Source organism: Neoarius graeffei, chromosome 22 (genome assembly GCF_027579695.1).
Source record: "Neoarius graeffei isolate fNeoGra1 chromosome 22, fNeoGra1.pri, whole genome shotgun sequence".
In the NCBI taxonomy this organism is placed as follows: domain Eukaryota; kingdom Metazoa; phylum Chordata; class Actinopteri; order Siluriformes; family Ariidae; genus Neoarius; species Neoarius graeffei.
The window spans coordinates 21,195,692-21,215,067 of NC_083590.1; the positions used below are offsets into that span (position 1 = coordinate 21,195,692).

General features: G+C 43.9%; 1 protein-coding gene across 1 annotated transcript in view; it reads right to left on the bottom strand.

Moving 5' to 3' along the window:
* Nucleotides 1–19,376, bottom strand: part of umad1 (UBAP1-MVB12-associated (UMA) domain containing 1) — a 44,581-nt gene that overhangs the window by 24,681 nt on the left and 524 nt on the right. The gene's annotated exons all lie outside the window — the stretch shown is intronic.

Genomic DNA, 19,376 nt, shown 5'->3' on the forward strand with positions numbered 1-19,376 from the left:
CTCACTGCTTATAGTGTTTTTGATAAGACTTTTGCGCAGTACTGTATGCACCTAGCTCTGATTTATCGAGATGGTTTATCCTGTGCAAATCGATCCTAATTACTCCAGACGTATTTCATTTCTTACCAAAAAGTTCAAATTAAGTTTGGAAACCTTATCCTGTAGAAAGAAGAACAGCAGCAGCAGCAGCAGCTTTCCCATGAGAGAAAGTTTACGGCATGACAAATTATGCACCACATGTACGTCCGCACAATCCTCGAGCGATCGCTGTAACGTTTCCATATGTGTTATGGTGGAATGCAATGCAATGCAACGCACTCAATAAATCTGCTGTAGGCTTTCAGAAACAGCCCATTATGTGAAGCTATGAATGGAGAGTCTCTACTACTTGGGCTTTGAGCGTTTTATTGTGCTGTTCTTATTTTTCGGCTCGGCTTTTCCCAGACAAACTTCGTCCTCTAGAGCCTTCACACACACACACACCGACTCACAAACCCACCACAATTATCCCAGCGTTTGATCTCAGCACAAGCGCTTCACAGCGACAATCTCACGAGACTCTGGTGTCCATGGCTGCAGAAATGGACGAAAAGCTCTGCGGAGGAAACACACACCCACGTGTCTCCCATGAGCACGGGACAAGCGCTTAACAGAGCTGCAAACTGAAGCTGAGGATTTTTAACTTGGTGTCAAATAGGTGTTTAAAAAAAAAAAAAAAGACGTAAATGGACAAGTAAATGTAAAATGTCGTAAATGAGTAAAAACATACCTGAAGATTATCATAAGTATTAAAGTGCATATCACGGGTAAATTCAGGAGCAAGATCAGTGTAATTCTCCTATTTTATATTAAACTTTGGTCAAATATCTGTAACATTCTGCGCAATTTTTTTTACCTTGCGCAATACCAGAAAAATTCAGTTGAAATCAAGCCATTTGAGGCGAATTGGTCCGCCTCTGAAAAAACTCTGCATTTGGATTTCCTGGGAAACACTGATTTTCGTGACGTCGCGTGCGGGACGCCTCCTTCTGAATCCTACGTCAGCGCTGGTTTGTTTATGAGAAAACGACCTGGTGGTTTTCTGCAAATTTCTTCAACGTTATCGCGTAATTATTAAAATGGTTAACAGATGTATCGTAGGAGGGTGTAGAAACACCAATCTTGATGGGATTAGTACTCATCGTTTTCCAAAAGACCGGACAACGAGAGAGAAATGGGAGCGCTTGGTCTACACAGGCTGTGCACTGAAACCGTGCAAAGCTCGCGCAGCCTGCTGGCGCTTCCGCAGGTGACGTCACGAATCTGGCTCCAGACTCCCTTGGGATTTTTCCAGACGCGTTTTGTTATTTTATTTATTTTTTTCTGCTGTAGACAGATGGCCTTGTGCAAAATTACCCTTCTGGACGAGTGTGTAAAGGGACATACTTTCATAGAAAAAAAACAAAATTGGTCCAGAATATGCACTTTAAAATCATAAATCCAAATGACATTATATTATGTACACCGAGTTGTTTTTTTTAAACCCCCCTCAAGTCTTGATGTTTTTCTCAAAATAGTTCACATGAAGAAATTTATTTATATTCAAAATGAATGCATTCCTTTTTTATTTTTCACAACATGGAAGTCTTTAACTTTTGCTAGCTGCACTGGTGCAAATTGTTCCTCTCGCTCACGATCCTTCTACTTTTTTTATGATAATAATAATAATTAAAGCCGCAAGCGGCCTCGACGGGCCCTCGCGCCAGCGGCCAAGGGGGGCGGGGGCATGCGTCCCCGCGAAATACCTTCCACAGCTTCTTCGGCAAGAAACATTACTCCCACAATGGCGACAAAGCACAGAATCGGACACAGAGTACACGGTGCGCTGAGATGTTGTCATGGACAGAAAATTTTATGCCATGGTTTCCCAACCAAATTAATGTATTTACCGCATCAGTCACCAAGCTATAGCTACCTAGGATTGTCTTCTGTTAGACATCTATTAGTCTGTATGTAACGCTACAACACTTGCTCCCGACTGCCTACCCATTCCCCACAAGTCATGTGTGTTTAAGGCAACCAAAACAACATACACCTGGTGCCTCATGATTGTAAACACCTCTCCTGCAACTGATACATCGCAATGAGCGCCCCCAGTGGTGAAAGTTCACCAAAGTTGGTATACATGTCAAGGGACCTATGAAGAGTTGTTGTGTCAAGTTTGATCAAGTTTGACCAATCAGAAGCCGAGATATAAAATGTTGCCTGAAAACAGCGCCCCCAGTGGCAAAAGTTTACAAAATTTGGGAGATATGTCAGGTGACCTGTTAAGAGTGTGCGTATCAAGTTTGATCAAGATTGAGTAAATAGAAGATGAGATATTGATTTTTGAAGAAAAAATGTTTTGGTTTTTCCCATGTCAGTAGGTGGCGCTATGCTGTACATGAGCGATTATGAGTTGGAAAGATAAGTGTCTACAACAGCAACGTACGATCACAAGGTAGTGGTGTGAAGGAAAAGCATTAAGGAATTATTTAACAAAAACCCGTTTTGGAGCAATTGCGTCGGCCAAAAACAGCGCCCCCCATGGACGAAAATTCCCAAAATGGGGTATGCATGACATGGGAGGTAGTAAGAGGGTGGCCGTGAAGTTTGACCAAATTTGAGGAAAGATTGGATTTTTTGCCCAAAAATAGCGCCCCCAGTGGCGAAATATCACAGAATTTGGGTAGCATGTCAGAAGCCCAATGAGTGATTTGCGTGTGAAGTATGAGCAGTTTTGAGCAATTAGAAGATTTGTTATGAATTTTTAAGCATGTAAAATTTTGCATTGAAAATTGATTGACGTATAACTTCTGAACGGCTTATCCTACGTGAAACCTGTTTAGGAACTTTTGTCAGCCATGTCTGTAGATGATGTCTATCAATTTTGGTGACATTCCTATGAACGGCCTAGGAGGAGTTGCGCCGTCTTCGTGGCCATGCATTTCGCACAAAAGTGAAATTACCTCACTTCCTGTTGGGCGTGGCTAATGCATTGGCATTACATTTTTGTCCGGCTTAGTGAGATACATATGCGTACCAAATGGCATGCCACTACTACAAACTACATGGCAACCAGGCACCTTTATGCGGGAGGCCAAAATCACAATGACTTAGGGGGCGCTAAAGAGGCCCTGAGGCCCGCCTGGATCTGGGCTTCTGGTTCTCAGTAGCGGTGGCAGTCTAAGAAAAAGGAGCCAAATTTCGTGCGTTGTCGACCATGGCAAGCGCCCCAAAAAGGGTCTTGTAAACAGTTTGCTTGCCAAGTTTGACAAATCAGAAGCTGCAATATCATTTTTGCCATAACCAGCACCCCCAGCGGCGAAAGTGCACAAAATTTGGCGTATTTGTCAGGCGAGCTATGAAGAGTTTGCCTATGAAGTTTGATGACAATTGAGTAAATAGAAGATGAGATATAGATTTTTGAAGAATAAATTTTTTCGTTTTTCCCATGTCAGTAGGTGGCGCTATGCTGTACATGAGCGATTATGAGTTGGAAAAATAAGTGTCTACAACAGCAACGTACTATCACAAGGTAGTGGTGTGAAGGGAAAGCATTATGGAATAATTTACCAAAAACCCGTTTTGGAGCAATTGCGTCGGCCAAAAACAGCGCCCCCCATGGACGAAAATTCCCAAAATGTGGTATACATGACATGGGAGGTAGTAAGAGGGTGGCCGTGAAGTTTGACCAAATTTGAGGAAAGATTGGATTTTTTGCCCAAAAATAGCGCCCCCAGTGGCGAAATATCACAGAAATTGGGTAACATGTCAGAAGCCCAATGAGTGATTTGCGTGTGAAGTATGAGCAGTTTTGAGCAACTAGAAGATTTGTTATGAATTTGTAAGCATGTAAAATTTTGCATCGAAAATTGATTGACGTATAACTTCTGAACGGTTTATGCTACGTGAAACGTATTTAGTAACTTTTGTCAGCCATGTCTGTAGATGATGTGTATCAATTTTGGTGACATTCCTATGAACGGTCTAGGAGGAGTTGCGCCGTCTTCGTGGCCATGCATTTCGCACAAAAGTGAAATTACCTCACTTCCTGTTGGGCGTGGCTAATGCATTGGCATTACATTTTTGTCCGGCTTAGTGAGATACATACGCGTACCAAATGGCATGCCACTACTACAAACTACATGGCAACCAGGCACCTTAATGCGGGAGACCAAAATCACAACGACTTAGGGGGCGCTATAGAGGCCCTGAGCCCCGGCCAAATTTGGGCTTTTGGTTCTGAGTAGCGGTGGCAATTCTCGGAACTGGCGCCAAATTTCGTGCGTTTTCGCCCATGGCAAGTGCCCCGAAAATGGCCCAACAGCGGAGAAAAATAAAGAAGAAGAAGAAGAAGACGGAAGAATAATAATAGTGAACTCTTACAAGAACAATAGGGCCTTCGCCCTATAGGGCTCGGGCCCTAATTATTATTATTATTATGATGGAAGCTACGGCCTAATGGTTAGAGAAACAGCTTTGGAACCAAAAGGTTGCTGGCTCGATTCCCTGGACCAGCAGGACTGGTTTAAGTGCCCTTGAGCAAGGCACCTAACCCCCAACCACTCCGGCAAGAGCGGTGGCGTACCTTGTGTCTGATTAGCCAATGAAAAACTGATGTGATTATCAGTCCGGGCACTGAACCCGACTGACTGACTGATGATTATTATTATCCTTACTTTTTTAGGACACCATTTCTCTGTCAGTTTTCAGCCAATCAGCAAATTTCACATGAAGAATCCCTCTGGGCTGAATTACAATGCTGTGACTTTTGGTGCTGATCTGGATCACTGATCTGGAATGATCCATGAAAAATGGGATATTTTTTCCCCCTTCACTAAACGTCATTCTCTATCTGTTACCGTTCCGGATCTGAAGGGTACGGTGACCAGACGTCTTGGTTTGTAAGAGCTAGCGCAAATCACTGTGACTTTAGTCACAGTCTATATCTAGTTATTAAATTTGCGCTAGCACAAATTGTTCCTTTCAGTCAGGATCTTTCTACTTAATAATAATAATAATAATAATAATAATAATAATAATAATTAAAGCCGCAAGCGGCCTCGACGGGCCCTCGCGCCAGCGGCCAAGGGGGGCGGGGGCATGCGTCCCTGCGAAAAACCTTCCACAGCTTCTTCGGCAAGAGACATTACTTCCACAATGGCGACAAAGCACAGAATTGGACACAGAGTACACGGTGCGCTGAGATGTTGTCATGGACAGAACATTTTATGCCATGGCTTCCCAACCAAATTAATGTATTTACCTCATCAGTCACCAAGCTATAGCTACATAGGATTGTCTTCTGTTAGACATCTATTAGTCTGTATGTAACGCTACAACACTTGCTCCCGACTGCCTACCCATCCCCCACAAGTCATGTGTGTTAAAGGCAACCAAAACAACATACTCCTGGTGCCTCATGATTGTAAACACCTCTCCTGCAACTGCTACAGCGCAATGAGCGCCCCCAGTGGTGAAAGTTCACCAAATTTGGTATACATGTCAAGGGACCTATGAAGAGTTGTTGTGTCAAGTTTGATCAAGTTTGACCAATCAGAAGCCGAGATATAAATTGTTGCCTGAAAACAGCGCCCCCAGTGGCAAAAGGTCACAAAAGTTGGGAGATATGTCAGGTGACCTGTTAAGAGTGTGCGTATCAAGTTTGATCAAGATTGAGTAAATAGAAGATGAGATATTGATTTTTGAAGAATAAATTTTATGGTTTTTCCCATGTCAGTAGGTGGCGCTATGCTGTACATGAGCGATTATGAGTTGGAAAAATAAGTGTCTACAACAGCAACGTACTATCACAAGGTAGTGGTGTGAAGGGAAAGCATTATGGAATTATTGACCAAAAACCCGTTTTGGAGCAATTGCGTCGGCCAAAAACAGCACCCCCCATGGACGAAAATTCCCAAAATGTGGTATACATGACATGGGGGGTAGTAAGAGGGTGGCCGTGAAGTTTGACCAAATTTGAGGAAAGATTGGATTTTTTGCCCAAAAATAGCGCCCCCAGTGGCAAAAAATCACAGAAATTGGGTAACATGTCAGAAGCCCAATGATTGATTTGCGTGTGAAGTATGAGCAGTTTTGAGCAATCAGAAGATTTGTTATGAATTTTTAAGCATGTAAAATTTTGCATCGAAAATTGATTGACGTATAACTTCTGAACGGTTTATCCTACGTGAAACGTATTTAGTAACTTTTGTCAGCCATGTCTGTAGATGATGTCTATCAATTTTGGTGACATTCCTATGAACGGTCTAGGAGGAGTTGCGCCGTCTTCGTGGCCATGCATTTCGCACAAAAGTGAAATTACCTCACTTCCTGTTGGGCATGGCTAATGCATTGGCATTACATTTTTGTCCGGATTAGTGAGATACATAAGCGTACCAAATGGCATGCCACTACTACAAACTACATGGCACCCAGGCACCTTAATGCGGGAGGCCAAAATCACAACGACTTAGGGGGCGCTATAGAGGCCCTGAGCCCCGGCCAAGTTTGGGCTTTTGGTTCTGAGTAGCGGTGGCAATTCTCGGAACTGGTGCCAAATTTCGTGCGTTTTCGCCCATGGCAAGTGCCCCGAAAATGGCCCAACAGCGGAGAAAAATAAAGAAGAAGACGGAAGAAGAATAATAATAGTGAACTCTTACAAGAACAATAGGGCCTTCGCCCTATAGGGCTCGGGCCCTAACAAGCGGCCTCGACGGGCCCTCGCGCCAGCGGCCAGGGGGGGCGGGGGCATGCGTCCCCGCGAAATATCGTAAAGAGTTTGCTTGCCAAGTTTGACAAATCAGAAGCTGCAATATCATTTGTGCCATAACCAGCACCCCCAGGGGCGAAAGTGCACAAAATTTGGCGTATATGTCAGGTGAGCTATGAAGAGTTTGCGTATGAAGTTTGATGACAATTGAGTAAACAGAAGATGAGATATAGATTTTTGAAGAATAAATTTTTTGGTTTTTCCCATGTCAGTAGGTGGCGCTATGCTGTACATGAGCGATTATGAGTTGGAGAAATAAGTGTCTACAACAGCAACGCGCTATCACAAGGTAGTGGTGTGAAGGAAAAGCATTATGGAATTATTTACCAAAAACCCGTTTTGGAGCAATTGTGTCGGCCAAAAACAGCGCCCCCCCATGGACGAAAATTCCCAAAATGTGGTATACATGACATGGGAGGTAGTAAGAGGGTGGCCGTGAAGTTTGACCAAATTTGAGGAAAGATTGGATTTTTTGCCCAAAAATAGCGCCCCCAGTGGCGAAATATCACAGAAATTGGGTAGCATGTCAGAAGCCCAATGAGGGATTTGCTTGTGAAGTATGAGCAGTTTTGAGCAATTAGAAGATTTCTTATGAATTTTTAAGCATGTAAAATTTTGCATTGAAAATTGATTGACGTATAACTTCTGAACGGTTTACGCTACGTGAAACTTATTTAGAAACTTTTGTCAGCCATGTCTGTAGATCATGTGTATCAATTTTGGTGACATTCCTATGAACGGTCTAGGAGGAGTTGCGCCGTCTTTGTGGCCATGCATTTCGCACAAAAGTGAAATTACCTCACTTCCTGTTGGGCGTGGCTAATGCATTGGCATTACATTTTTGTCCGGCTTAGTGAGATACATATGCGTACCAAATGGCATGCCACTACTACAAACTACATGGCAACCAGGCACCTTAAAGCGGGAGGCCAAAATCACAACGAGTTAGGGGGCGCTATAGAGGCCCTGAGGCCCGCCTGGATCAGGGCTTTTGGTTCTCAGGAGCGGTGGCAGTCTAAGAAAAAGGAGCCAAATTTCGTGCGTTGTCGACCATGGCAAGCGCCCCAATAAGGGTCTTGAAAAGAGTTTGCTTGCCAAGTTTGACAAATCAGAAGCTGCAATATCATTTCCGCCATAACCAGCACCCCCAGGGGCAAAAGTGCACAAAATTTGGCGTACATGTCAGGTGAGCTATGAAGAGTTTGCGTATGAAGTTTGATGACAATTGAGTAAATAGAAGATGAGATATAGATTTTTGAAGAATAAATTTTTTGGTTTTTCCCATGTCAGAAGGTGGCGCTATGCTGTACATGAGCGATTATGAGTTGGAAAAATAAGTGTCTACAACAGGAACGCACTGTCACAAGGTAGTGGTGTGAAGGAAAAGCATAATGGAATTATTTACCAAAAACCCGTTTTGGAGCAATTGCGTCGGCCAAAAACAGCGCCCCCCATGGACGAAAATTCCCAAAATGCGGTATACATGACATGGGAGGTAGTAAGAGGGTGGCCGTGAAGTTTGACCAAATTTGAGGAAAGATTGGATTTTTTGCCCAAAAATAGCGCCCCCAGTGGCGAAATATCACAGAAATTGGGTAACATGTCAGAAGCCCAATGAGTGATTTGCGTGTGAAGTATGACCAGTTTGGAGCAATTAGAAGATTTGTTATGAATTTTTTAGCATGTAAAATTTTGAAGTGAAAATTGATTGACGTATAACTTCTGAACGGTTTATCCTACGTGAAATGTATTTAGTAACTTTTGTCAGCCATGTCTGTAGATGATGTGTATCAATTTTGGTGACATTCCCATGAACGGTCTAGGAGGAGTTGCGCCGTCTTCGTGGCCATGCATTTCGCACAAAAGTGAAATTACCTCACTTCCTGTTGGGCGTGGCTAATGCATTGGCATTACATTTTTGTCCGGCTTCGTGAGATACATATGCATACCAAATGGCATGCCACTACTACAAACTACATGGCAACCAGGCACCTTAATGCGGGAGACCAAAATCACAACGACTTAGGGGGCGCTATAGAGGCCCTGAGCCCCGGCCAAGTTTGGGCTTTTGGGTCTGAGTAGCGGTGGCAATTCTCGGAACTGGTGCCAAATTTCGTGCGTTTTCGCCCATGGCAAGCGCCCCGAAAATGGCCCAACAGCGGAGAAAAATAAAGAAGAAGAAGAAGACGGAAGAATAATAATAGTGAACTCTTACAAGAACAATAGGGCCTTCGCCCTATAGGGCTCGGGCCCTAATAATATTATACTCCTTGCATTGTTAAGATGCTATTTCTCCGTCAGTTTTCAGCCAATAAGCAAATTTCACATGAAGAATCCCTCTGGGCTGAATTACAATGCTGTGACTTTTGGTGCTGATCTGGATCACTGATCTGGAATGATCCATGCAAAATGGGATATTTTTTCCCCCTTCACTAAACGTCATTCTCTATCTGTTACCGTTCCGGATCTGAAAAGTACGGTGACCAGACGTCTTGGTTTGTAAGAGCTAGCGCAAATCACTGTGACTTTAGTCACAGTCTATATCTAGTTATTATTAAATTTGCGCTAGCACAAATTGTTCCTTTCAGTCAGGATCTTTCTACTTAATAATAATAATAATAATAATAATAAATAATAATAATAATAATAATAATAATAATAACAATAATATTATTATTATTATACTCCTTGCATTGTTAAGATGCTATTTCTCTGTCAGTTTTCAGCCAATCAGCAAATTTCACATGAAGAATCCCTCTGGGCTGAATTACAATGCTGTGACTTTTGGTGCTGATCTGGATCACTGATCTGGAATGATCCACGAAAAACAGGATTTTTTTTTCAAATCACTTATAACTGTCAATTTTCATGATTTTTTTTTCCCCCAATCAGTTTTTTTTTTTAATTTTGTTCACGGCGCAACTTGTCCTTGACCTTCAATTGACAAAGGTCAGCTAGCACAAATTACTGTGACTTTAGTCACAGTCTCTATCTAGTTTATATTTTAATTTTATAAACTCAAGAGTGATGTGTATGAATGTTTCATTTGTTTCGATTTTGTCCACTGAGGCAGCGCCGTAAGCCTGAGAGCACAAAGAAAGCGAACTAAAGCAGATAAAACCTGAGAAGAAGCACAGCTGCTCGTGACTTGAGATGCACAGTATGGTCATGAGAGTGTCTGCTCTTAAAAATGTCAGCTCCAGACACTGCACACACACACACACACACACACACACACACACACACACACACACACACACTTCTCTCTAAACGCCTTGATTTTATAAAGAGCATTTTCTCCGAATTCTGCTCATCTTTCCTCCGTCAGCTCACATTTCCTCTCCATGGCCGAGCGTAAAGGCTCCAGGAGTCGGTTTCAAGGGCATCTGTTACGTCCAACATCCTGCGTATGTAAAACATGCCTCGGTTTAAGCTCTAAAATACCTCGGATAATCCCGTAACAGGATTTCACATTACAGCTGTTCGGTGAAACTGGTGGGAAAGCCGGTGTGAAGAAACACGTCATACACTGACTCAGACACATCTTACATCATCGTGCCTGAAAGTACGACAGACAAAAAAAAAAAGACGCCCCAGATTTCTGCTGTGTATTACTTGCCTGTCGTATCCTTCAGCTTGATCGATGCAACAGAGAACGATGCAGCAGAACCCATGTCATGAAATGTTCTCCTGTCCAGAGCCCGTGGTACCAACGAGAATTAAAAAAAAAAAAAAATCCCCAAAAATATTTTATTAATTTGTACTACACTAATACATGCGCCATCACGCAGACCTGTATTCTATTCTGAATTATTTTAAAAACTATTCCCTCGTCATATTCTATTCTAATAAAATTATATTCTGGTAAAAACACTCATCTGTTCTCTGCTGTATTCTGTTTTATTCGAATAAAACTATTGTCTCGGATTTCTTTTCTGTTCTGAGATTATATTCTATTTTGAGAAAGCAAACCCCATTCTGTTCGACTGCCTTCTTCTGTACTCTATTCTGACAGAACACTTTTATTCTCATTAATCGTGCTCGTGTATGATTCCATTTACCATATAATTAGTCGATTCTGATAGAAACCCAGTACATTCTGTTCTGACAAAAAAAAAAAAAAAAAACTCATTATAAAATTCTATTCTGATTTCTCATAGAGCTCAGCTGTATTTTGATTAAACTCTCCTATTCTGATGAAACTGCTTCTCTTCTATTCTGAGGTCAGGTACTCTATCAGAGGGCGAGGACGTTTTCCACCTGAAACACGACATGGACTTGCTGTGGAAACACGCTCGCCCCAGGAGTAAGGCGCAGCCTGGAGAGACACGTCTCCAGACTCTTTGTGCACAAAGTCAGCATGAAGATAAAACCGGCGACTGTGAATCCGTGCCATCACCAAGACTACGATCTAATCCCCGTCTGATTCATGCATGGAATTTCAGACTAAAAGTGAGGGATCGCTCTCAGAGCGAACACAGTGGAGTGAAATCCGAGCCTCACTTTGAAGACGTGACTCAGAGCTTTGGCTTTCAGAGAAACGGCCGTCTTCACTTTCATTTCAACAGTGTGGCGACACGACATGAAGGAAAAAAAATACATAAGAACTTTTTTTTTTCCCCAGAAACACAACGAAGGAAAGAAGGAAATCTGGGCTAGCTGCATATTGCATGAAAACAGGCTCTTCAAGTGCAGAAACAATAGAAATGTAACGTATCGTATTTCACGTCAAACGTTTCGACAACAAAAGGAAAGCACAAAGCACTGCTGTGTTGCCCTCGGATGGTAAATCATTGGCTTACAACCAAATCTGTCCCTTTCCAATGTGGTGGATTTGTTCATGTATAACACCGGCTAGCAAAGCTGGCTAATACTGGGGGTTCTACTGCTGTCTAAACGCGAACGAGACACCACAATCGTGTCAATAAACGATTTGGAGGTGCAAAATTCCTTCATTATTATAAAGCACGAGCACAAAACATAAAAACAGGAGCATGGACTGCACGCTTGGAAATATGTTGTGGAAAGTTAGCGACGACAACAGCATGTCTGAAAGTTCTCAGTCATCCAGGTTATCGTAAACCGTAAGTGCTAAGGGGTTATCCATAATTTTCATCATTATCACGAGCATACAAACCGTATGCGGGGGGGGGGGGGGGGGGGGGGGGGGGTTAATGACCAGGCGTACACTTTTTAAAAATGAAAAAATGATGATCTGTCAATTACCCCTTTTCCACCAAATCAGTTCCAGGGCTGGTTCGGGGCTGGTGCTGGTTCACAACTCGTTCAACTTGCAAGCCAGCTGAGAACCAGTTTGCTTTTCCATAGCTCACGGTGCTAAGGGAAGCCATGTCATTACGTCGCTGTATACGTCAGTTACGTCGCTACGTTTGCATAAACCTTGGCGCGAATATCGAACCAAAAACAACGCGGAAGAAGCAGCAGCAGCAGCAACAACAATAATAATAATGGATGACTTCGCGTTTGTACAGCTGCTGCTTCTCGTCGCTTAAAAATGGCGATCTTTCGCGGTCTTGCTATTGTTGTCGGTCTTAACAACTCCGCCCCCCCGCTGACGTAAGCGGTTCTTTCCTCTGGCCCAGCAGAGAGTTGGTGCTAGCCTGGAACCGGTTTTTCTGGCCCCAGAGCCAGTTCTTTGTCAGTGGAAACAGGAAACCCGGTTCCAAACTAAGCACTGGCCCCGAACCAGCCCTGGAACTGCTTTGGTGGAAAAGGGGCAAATGTGCGAATTGGCGGCCGCCATGTTAAAAATTTCACGCCACGTCGGTGTTGCCAGCTAGCTCTACACGCTTTCTTTCTTCAATACAACAATGCCTGACCCAGATTTTGACCGCATTTACAAATTTGTGAATAGCAGAAATACCGTTATTCACAAGACTCCTTCAAACGAGTACGAGCAGTTTTCAAACGTTTATTGTTTCCTGCATTCATCTGAGAAGCGGCAGGAGGCGGTTAGGGCGGGACAGGCTGCTTGGAAAGAATCAAAAACAAACGTTTCAAAGGAAGCTGAACTGTGCCGGCAAGTGATCATCTGGATGGAAAAAGTCAAGTCGACTTTTACAATTCGGGATTATTTCTCTCGTAAAACGGTACGTAGGATATCATATGAGGCGAGGTGGCCAAGTGGTTAGAGCGCTTGACCGCCAAGCGAACGGTCCCCGGTTCGAACCTCGCCTCGGACGGTGATCTGGGGCTCGCCTCCTGTCCACCCAGCAGTGAATGGGGACCTGGTGGAAACACTGGGGAAGTTAAAGGCGGCGAGGAAAGGAACTGGCCACCCTACCTCACCATGCCGACGGCCTAGACAGAGTGTGCTCTCTAACAGGCACTCCCCAACGTACGTACGAAAACGTATATGGGACTCTTTGACTTTGAGGATATCATATGGGTATTTTGTACTTGCGTCAGCAGTCAGTTGAATTTTATACAGTCGGTCTTCTTTTCTTCCATTTCAGAATGAAAGTCCTGCACGACCAGCCCCAGCTCCAAAACTGGATTTCCTACTGTTCATGAGGAGCCAAAAGGCAACAGCTCCCCTTAAAAAGACGGTCCTTGATTTTCAAAAATGAATCGCCTGCTTTCTATGAAAACTTCTGGAACCGTCTTACGTCTTCTTTTCTTCTCTTGTGAATCTTTGTATTGTCCCGTCATCCGATTTTAATAAAAAGTAATACAAGACATGGTTTTATTTTGAATTCCTATTCCACGTAGATCCATCATCATTTTTTTGTCCGCTAATGTACACTTTTGGGGGGGAGGGGGGTTGCTCAAAAGTCTACTCTTTGTAGACTCATGATAATGATGAAAATTATGGATGACCCCTAAAGAAGGCGACTGGACTTGCTGGAAACACATTAGACCCAGGCAAGTAAGTCCAGTTGCCTTCTTTAGCGCCTACGGTTTAGCGACAACAACAAAACCGCGACGAAGCGTCAAAGGGGACCTTAAATAGCCCGAGTTAACGGTGCGAAACAAGGTGCAGGTGAAGTGACTACGGTTCGGTCTGTACAAAAAGACCGAGGTGTGATATTTTCCCGTAAAGACTGAGCAAGCAAGGCTAATAAGGAGTTTATTATACGTCTTATTTCTAATATTAAAACAGACGGTCATTATAATGAAGCATGACGCTGCTTTCAGTCACGTCAGGTTTGTAATGTAGTTGAGTCATGCATGCGGAATAAACGGCTCGTGGTTTTAAAACTAAACTTCTGTTTGAGGTTAGTGGTTTCTGAATCCTCTTCACTGATCATTTCCTGAATTACTCACTGACTTGTTTGTCTTTTGGCCGATTTTGATTTCCAATTCATCTCCCCCCCCATATTCAGTGTTCTCCACTTTTCAAAAATAAAAAGGTGGCGGCAGAAGGTTGGGGGGCGGGGTTCTTACTGTACATATCTTTGTCGTCAATATGAGACTCGTTTGACATTTCAGTTGAGACTGATGCGCATCCCTGAATTAATTATATTTTTTTTCTGTGTGTGAAAAATAAATGAACTTCCATGCATAAACAAAATACCCAATTACAATAAATTAGGGATGGTGAAAACTAAAAAAAATCTTGACCGACCACCGAGCCTCATTAGCCGGTTAAAGTCGGTTAACCTATGAGTTTAAAATTCTAGAATTGGAATTATTACAGGGATGTAAACGGCGCGCCTTTTGGCGGATGCTGCCCTCTCCACGGCTGAATTGCACAGATCCGACCTTCCTTTCCCAAGGGGGGGCGCTGGAGCGTCCGACCACAACTTCATCAAAGCAAATTCTGCATATAAGCAAATGCCGCCACAGTCCACGAAACACAGGAAGTACAAGCACGAGAAGAAAACAGCAAATCAGAAAGCCGCACACGCCCGCGCCGAAGCCGCGCAAAATTTAATGTACAGTTTAATAAACTGATTGCGCAGCTTCCGCGCAAACGCGCGCAGCCCCCCGATCCACTGCCCTCCTCCCACACCCCCCACACCTCATGGACTGCAACGGCACCTGCCTATTTAGTAATTTTAATACAGAATCCACCTTGAAATTACAATCAGACACTCCAACGCACCCCCCCCCTCAAAAAAAAAAAACGGATCTGCGCGATTCAAAAAAAAAAAGTCGGCGTCTGCGCCTTTAGTTTATGTGGAGAGATATGATCTGCAATAACATGCATTGTTGGCTACAGACCGAAACATACTTTCAGAATGCACTGGCCAAGGCAGGACTAAACTCCATGTGCCTTCTAATAATAATTAAAAAAAAAAAAAAACAGAATAGTAATTTGTAAGCTAAAAAGCCTGTGTCTACACTTTTCTTTCGCCGAGTGGCAGCTGGGCGGGACATGACTGAATGGGTGTTTCTGATTTGTCAGCTGTCTTTAACTGGGGCGGGAGGGCGGGACATGACTGAATGGGTGTTTCTGATTTGTCAGCTGTCTTTAACTGGGGCGGGAGGGCGGGACATGACTGAATGGGTGTTTCTGATTTGTCACCTGTCGTCCTTACACCGTATGGCATGCCCCAAGCGTTTACAACACGGAATTCCAGGTTCTCTGCTCCAAAATCGGCAGCTTCAAAACGATTTATTTATTTATTTTTTAACCGACAACCAAAAAAAAATTAACCGGTTGACGTTGATTCGGTCAACCATCGGTCAAACGGTCATCGGTTAACATCCCTACAATAAATGCATACATTTTTTACAATACACAAAATTAATTGGGTGAAACCACTCCAATCCATGCACGAGGTGGTGCGCGTGCCCGAGACTGGCACTACAAAGCCACCCCGGCCTCCGTAGTTCGGGTCCTTTGACCCAGGAACCTGGAAGTCCTGCAGTAAACAAACAGTGAAGCAACAGGAAAATGCAGCTCTCGCCTACACGATCACAGATACGTAAAATAAAACACCTGAACTTAACTAATGTGTGTGTGTGTGCGCTGTTATACGATTACTGTAACAGTGTATGGTCAGAAAAGACGTAGATAAGCGTAACCGTTGCACAATAACGCTACAAACACGCGCAAAGTTATTTAGCTGCTGGCTAGCTGCAGCTTCCAGCGTTACTACGCGTCAGTATAGTGTAATGTGGTGCGGTGTAGTGTAACGCAGGGATAGACCTCAATCTGCAGAGCTCTGGGTCACAATCTGTATGCAACCGGTCGGATGTTTTTCAATTGCAATCGCGTGGCCACTTCAGGTAGCCTGTATGCATTCGTTTAATGGTCTTCTGTGTGTTAAATAGTCACAAAATTATAATAAAGCAAATATTTTACAATTTATTTGGTGTGTACTGATGCCGTTATGGGGTTTTTTTTTTCAGCCAAGGGAAGGGTGGCGGGCCAGAATTATAACGTGGTGGCGCGCCACTTTAAAAGCGCCTGTGGAGAACACTGATATTGAAAGCCGACACCTTGGAAGGAAAGTCCAGAATCGCCCACGGGCATTACAGGAAAATACTGCCCGCCAAGGAACCAATCAGAGCGCACGATTTTACTGCACGAATTATAACCTGGCGGTGCACCACTTTAAAAGCACCCATGGAGAACACTGAAAAAATATTGAAAGCCGACACCTTGGAAAGAAAGTCCAGAATCGCCCACGGGTATTACGAGAAAATGGTGCCCGCCAAGGAACCAATCAGAGCACACGATTTTACTGCACGAATTATAACGTGGCAGCGCGCCACTTTAAAAGCGCCCGTGGAAAACACTGATATCAAAAGCCGACACCTTGGAAGGAAAGTCCAGAATCACCCACGGGCTTTACAAGAAAATACTGCCCGCCAAGGAACCAATCAGAGCGCACAATTTTACCACACGAATTATAACGTGGTGGCGCGCCACTTTAAAAGCGCCCGTGGAGAACACTGAAAAAATATCGAAAGCCGACACCTTGGAAAGAAAGTCCAGAATCGCCCACGGGTATTACGAGAAAATGGTGCCCGCCAAGGAACCAATCAGAGCACACGATTTTACTGCACGAATTATAACGTGGCAGCGCGCCACTAAAAGCGCCCGTGGAAAACACTGATATCAAAAGCCGACACCTTGGAAGGAAAGTCCAGAATCACCCACGGGCTTTACAAGAAAATACTGCCCGCCAAGGAACCAATCAGAGCGCACAATTTTACCACACGAATTATAACGTGGTGGCGCGCCACTTTAAAAGCGCCCGTGGAGAACACTGAAAAAATATCGAAAGCCGACACCTTGGAAAGAAAGTCCAGAATCGCCCACAGGCTTTACAAGAAAATACTGCCCACCAAGGAACCAATCACAGCGCACGATTTTACCACACAAATTATAACGTGGTGGTGCACCACTTTAAAAGCACCCGTGGAGAACACTGAAAAAATATCGAAAGCCGACACCTTGGAAAGAAAGTCCAGAATCGCCCACGGGTATTACGAGAAAATGCTGCCCGCCAAGGAACCAATCAGAGCACACGATTTTACTGCACGAATTATAACGTGGCAGCGCGCCACTTTAAAAGCGCCCGTGGAAAACACTGATATCAAAAGCCGACACCTTGGAAGGAAAGTCCAGAATCACCCACGGGCTTTATGAGAAAATACTGCCCGCCAAGGAACCAATCAGAGCGCACAATTTTACCGCACGAATTATAACGTGGTGGTGCACCACTTTAAAAGCGCCCGTGGAGAACACTGAAAAAATATCGAAAGCCGACACCTTGGAAAGAAAGTCCAGAATCGCCCACAGGCTTTACGAGAAAATACTGCCCGCCAAGGAACCAATCAGAGCGCACGATTTTACCACACAAATTACTTTAAAAGCGCCCATGGAGAACACTGATATTGAAAGCTGACACCTTGGAAAGACAGTCCAGAATCGCCCATGGGCATTACGGGAAAATACTACCTGCCAAGGAACCAATCAGAGTGCACGAGTTTATCGCACGAATTATAACGTGGTGGCGTGCCACTTTAAAAGCGCCCGTGGAGAACACTGATATTGAAAACCGACACCTTGGAAAGAAAGTTACAGGAAAATACTGCCCGCCAAGGAACCAATCAGAGCGCACGATTTTACAAGAAGTAGCTCATGCCATATAATTAAAAAAAAAAACCTCTTAGATTATATACGTTCACACTTTTTTGTATCGCTTATGCCGCTTTTCCACTACAAACGCGGCTGAGTCGGGCTGAGCCGTGCCGTGCTGAGTCGAGCTGAGTGGGGCTGTTGGAGTTGCATTTCGACTACAACCGCGCTGAACCGTGCTGGCTGGAAGTGGGTGGACACATTGGGTGGAGTTAGCGAAAGTGGGTGGACGTCAGGTGATGTCGTTAAGCAGCGCAAACAGTGACATCAGTGAGCTTTTAAGCGGTAGTCTCACAACCCGAATAGTAAACAATAAACATGGAGGACATGGAGTCGTCATGCTGCGTTCACGTGCTATGGGAATTATGGTAAATACCAAACGCCGACATGGAAAGCACACATGAACGCCCCCTCTTGTGGTATTTTCCACTGGGCAACTCGTAGAAAATTTTGATACACGAGTTGCCGAGATGAGATGAACTTTAACCTTTTCAACATGGCGGCGAGCGGTACAAGACACTTGAATGTTAAGCACTGTACGCTACTAAAGTTTTTTTTTACTAGTACTAGTGGGTAGTTTGTGTCTATGCAATGTTGCATCATTAACAAGTGTAATATAATACGTTAGAAATCCGTTTCCTTTAAAAATATGTGTTATGGTTTGTTTTTACCTATCCAGAGCAGACGCTATTGCTAATGATAGCTAACTAACTATTGCTAACTTGAATCTGGTCCACCATCTTTAATTTGTCAACAACAACAAAAGCATGTGAACACAACACACTGGTAAATACCACTTCCCAACTGGAAAATATCATCTTCCCATAGCACATGAATGCAGCATTAGTGTTGCTGGTCTTGGTGCTGTGGCTTGTTGTCACCGACAACGCGGACAGATACTGGCAAGAGCGTATAGATGAGTCGAGGCGCATAAGGCTTCAGAAATTCTTGTAATTCGTAATTATTCTCCTTCCGGGTTTGCGGTGTTTACAGATCCCAGCACGCTCGCGGGGTGTGTGGGCATGTGAGGACACTCCTCCTCACCAATCAGTGCACAGGGGAGTGTCTGCTCACGCCCCCAACCTCACTCAGCTCGGTTTGGCTCGCTTCAGCCCCACTCCAAAACGGTGCGAGTTTTAGGGGCTAAGCAGGGCTGAAGCGAGCTGAGTCGTGCCGGTTTTTGGTAGTCGAAACGTGAGCCGTGTCGGGCTGAAGTGAGCTGAAAAAGGGTAGTGGAAAAGGGCCATTAGACAGACACCAACTACAGGAACCAAATTCCTTGTGTGTGGGTCAACAAACATGATTCTGAAAACTATTCAGATCTGATAAAACTCTATTCTGTTTTCTTTCCACAAGTCTCCTTCTCCACGATTCAAATCGATGACGTGTTCACACGTGATATGAATATGCAAATTCGTTATGACGTCATCTGGTGACAACGACTTTTAGAGAATGCATAAGCTACTTTCCCCTGAAAAGGCTCAAAAACACTGCTTATAAAGCCTCTCAAAATGATTACAAGCA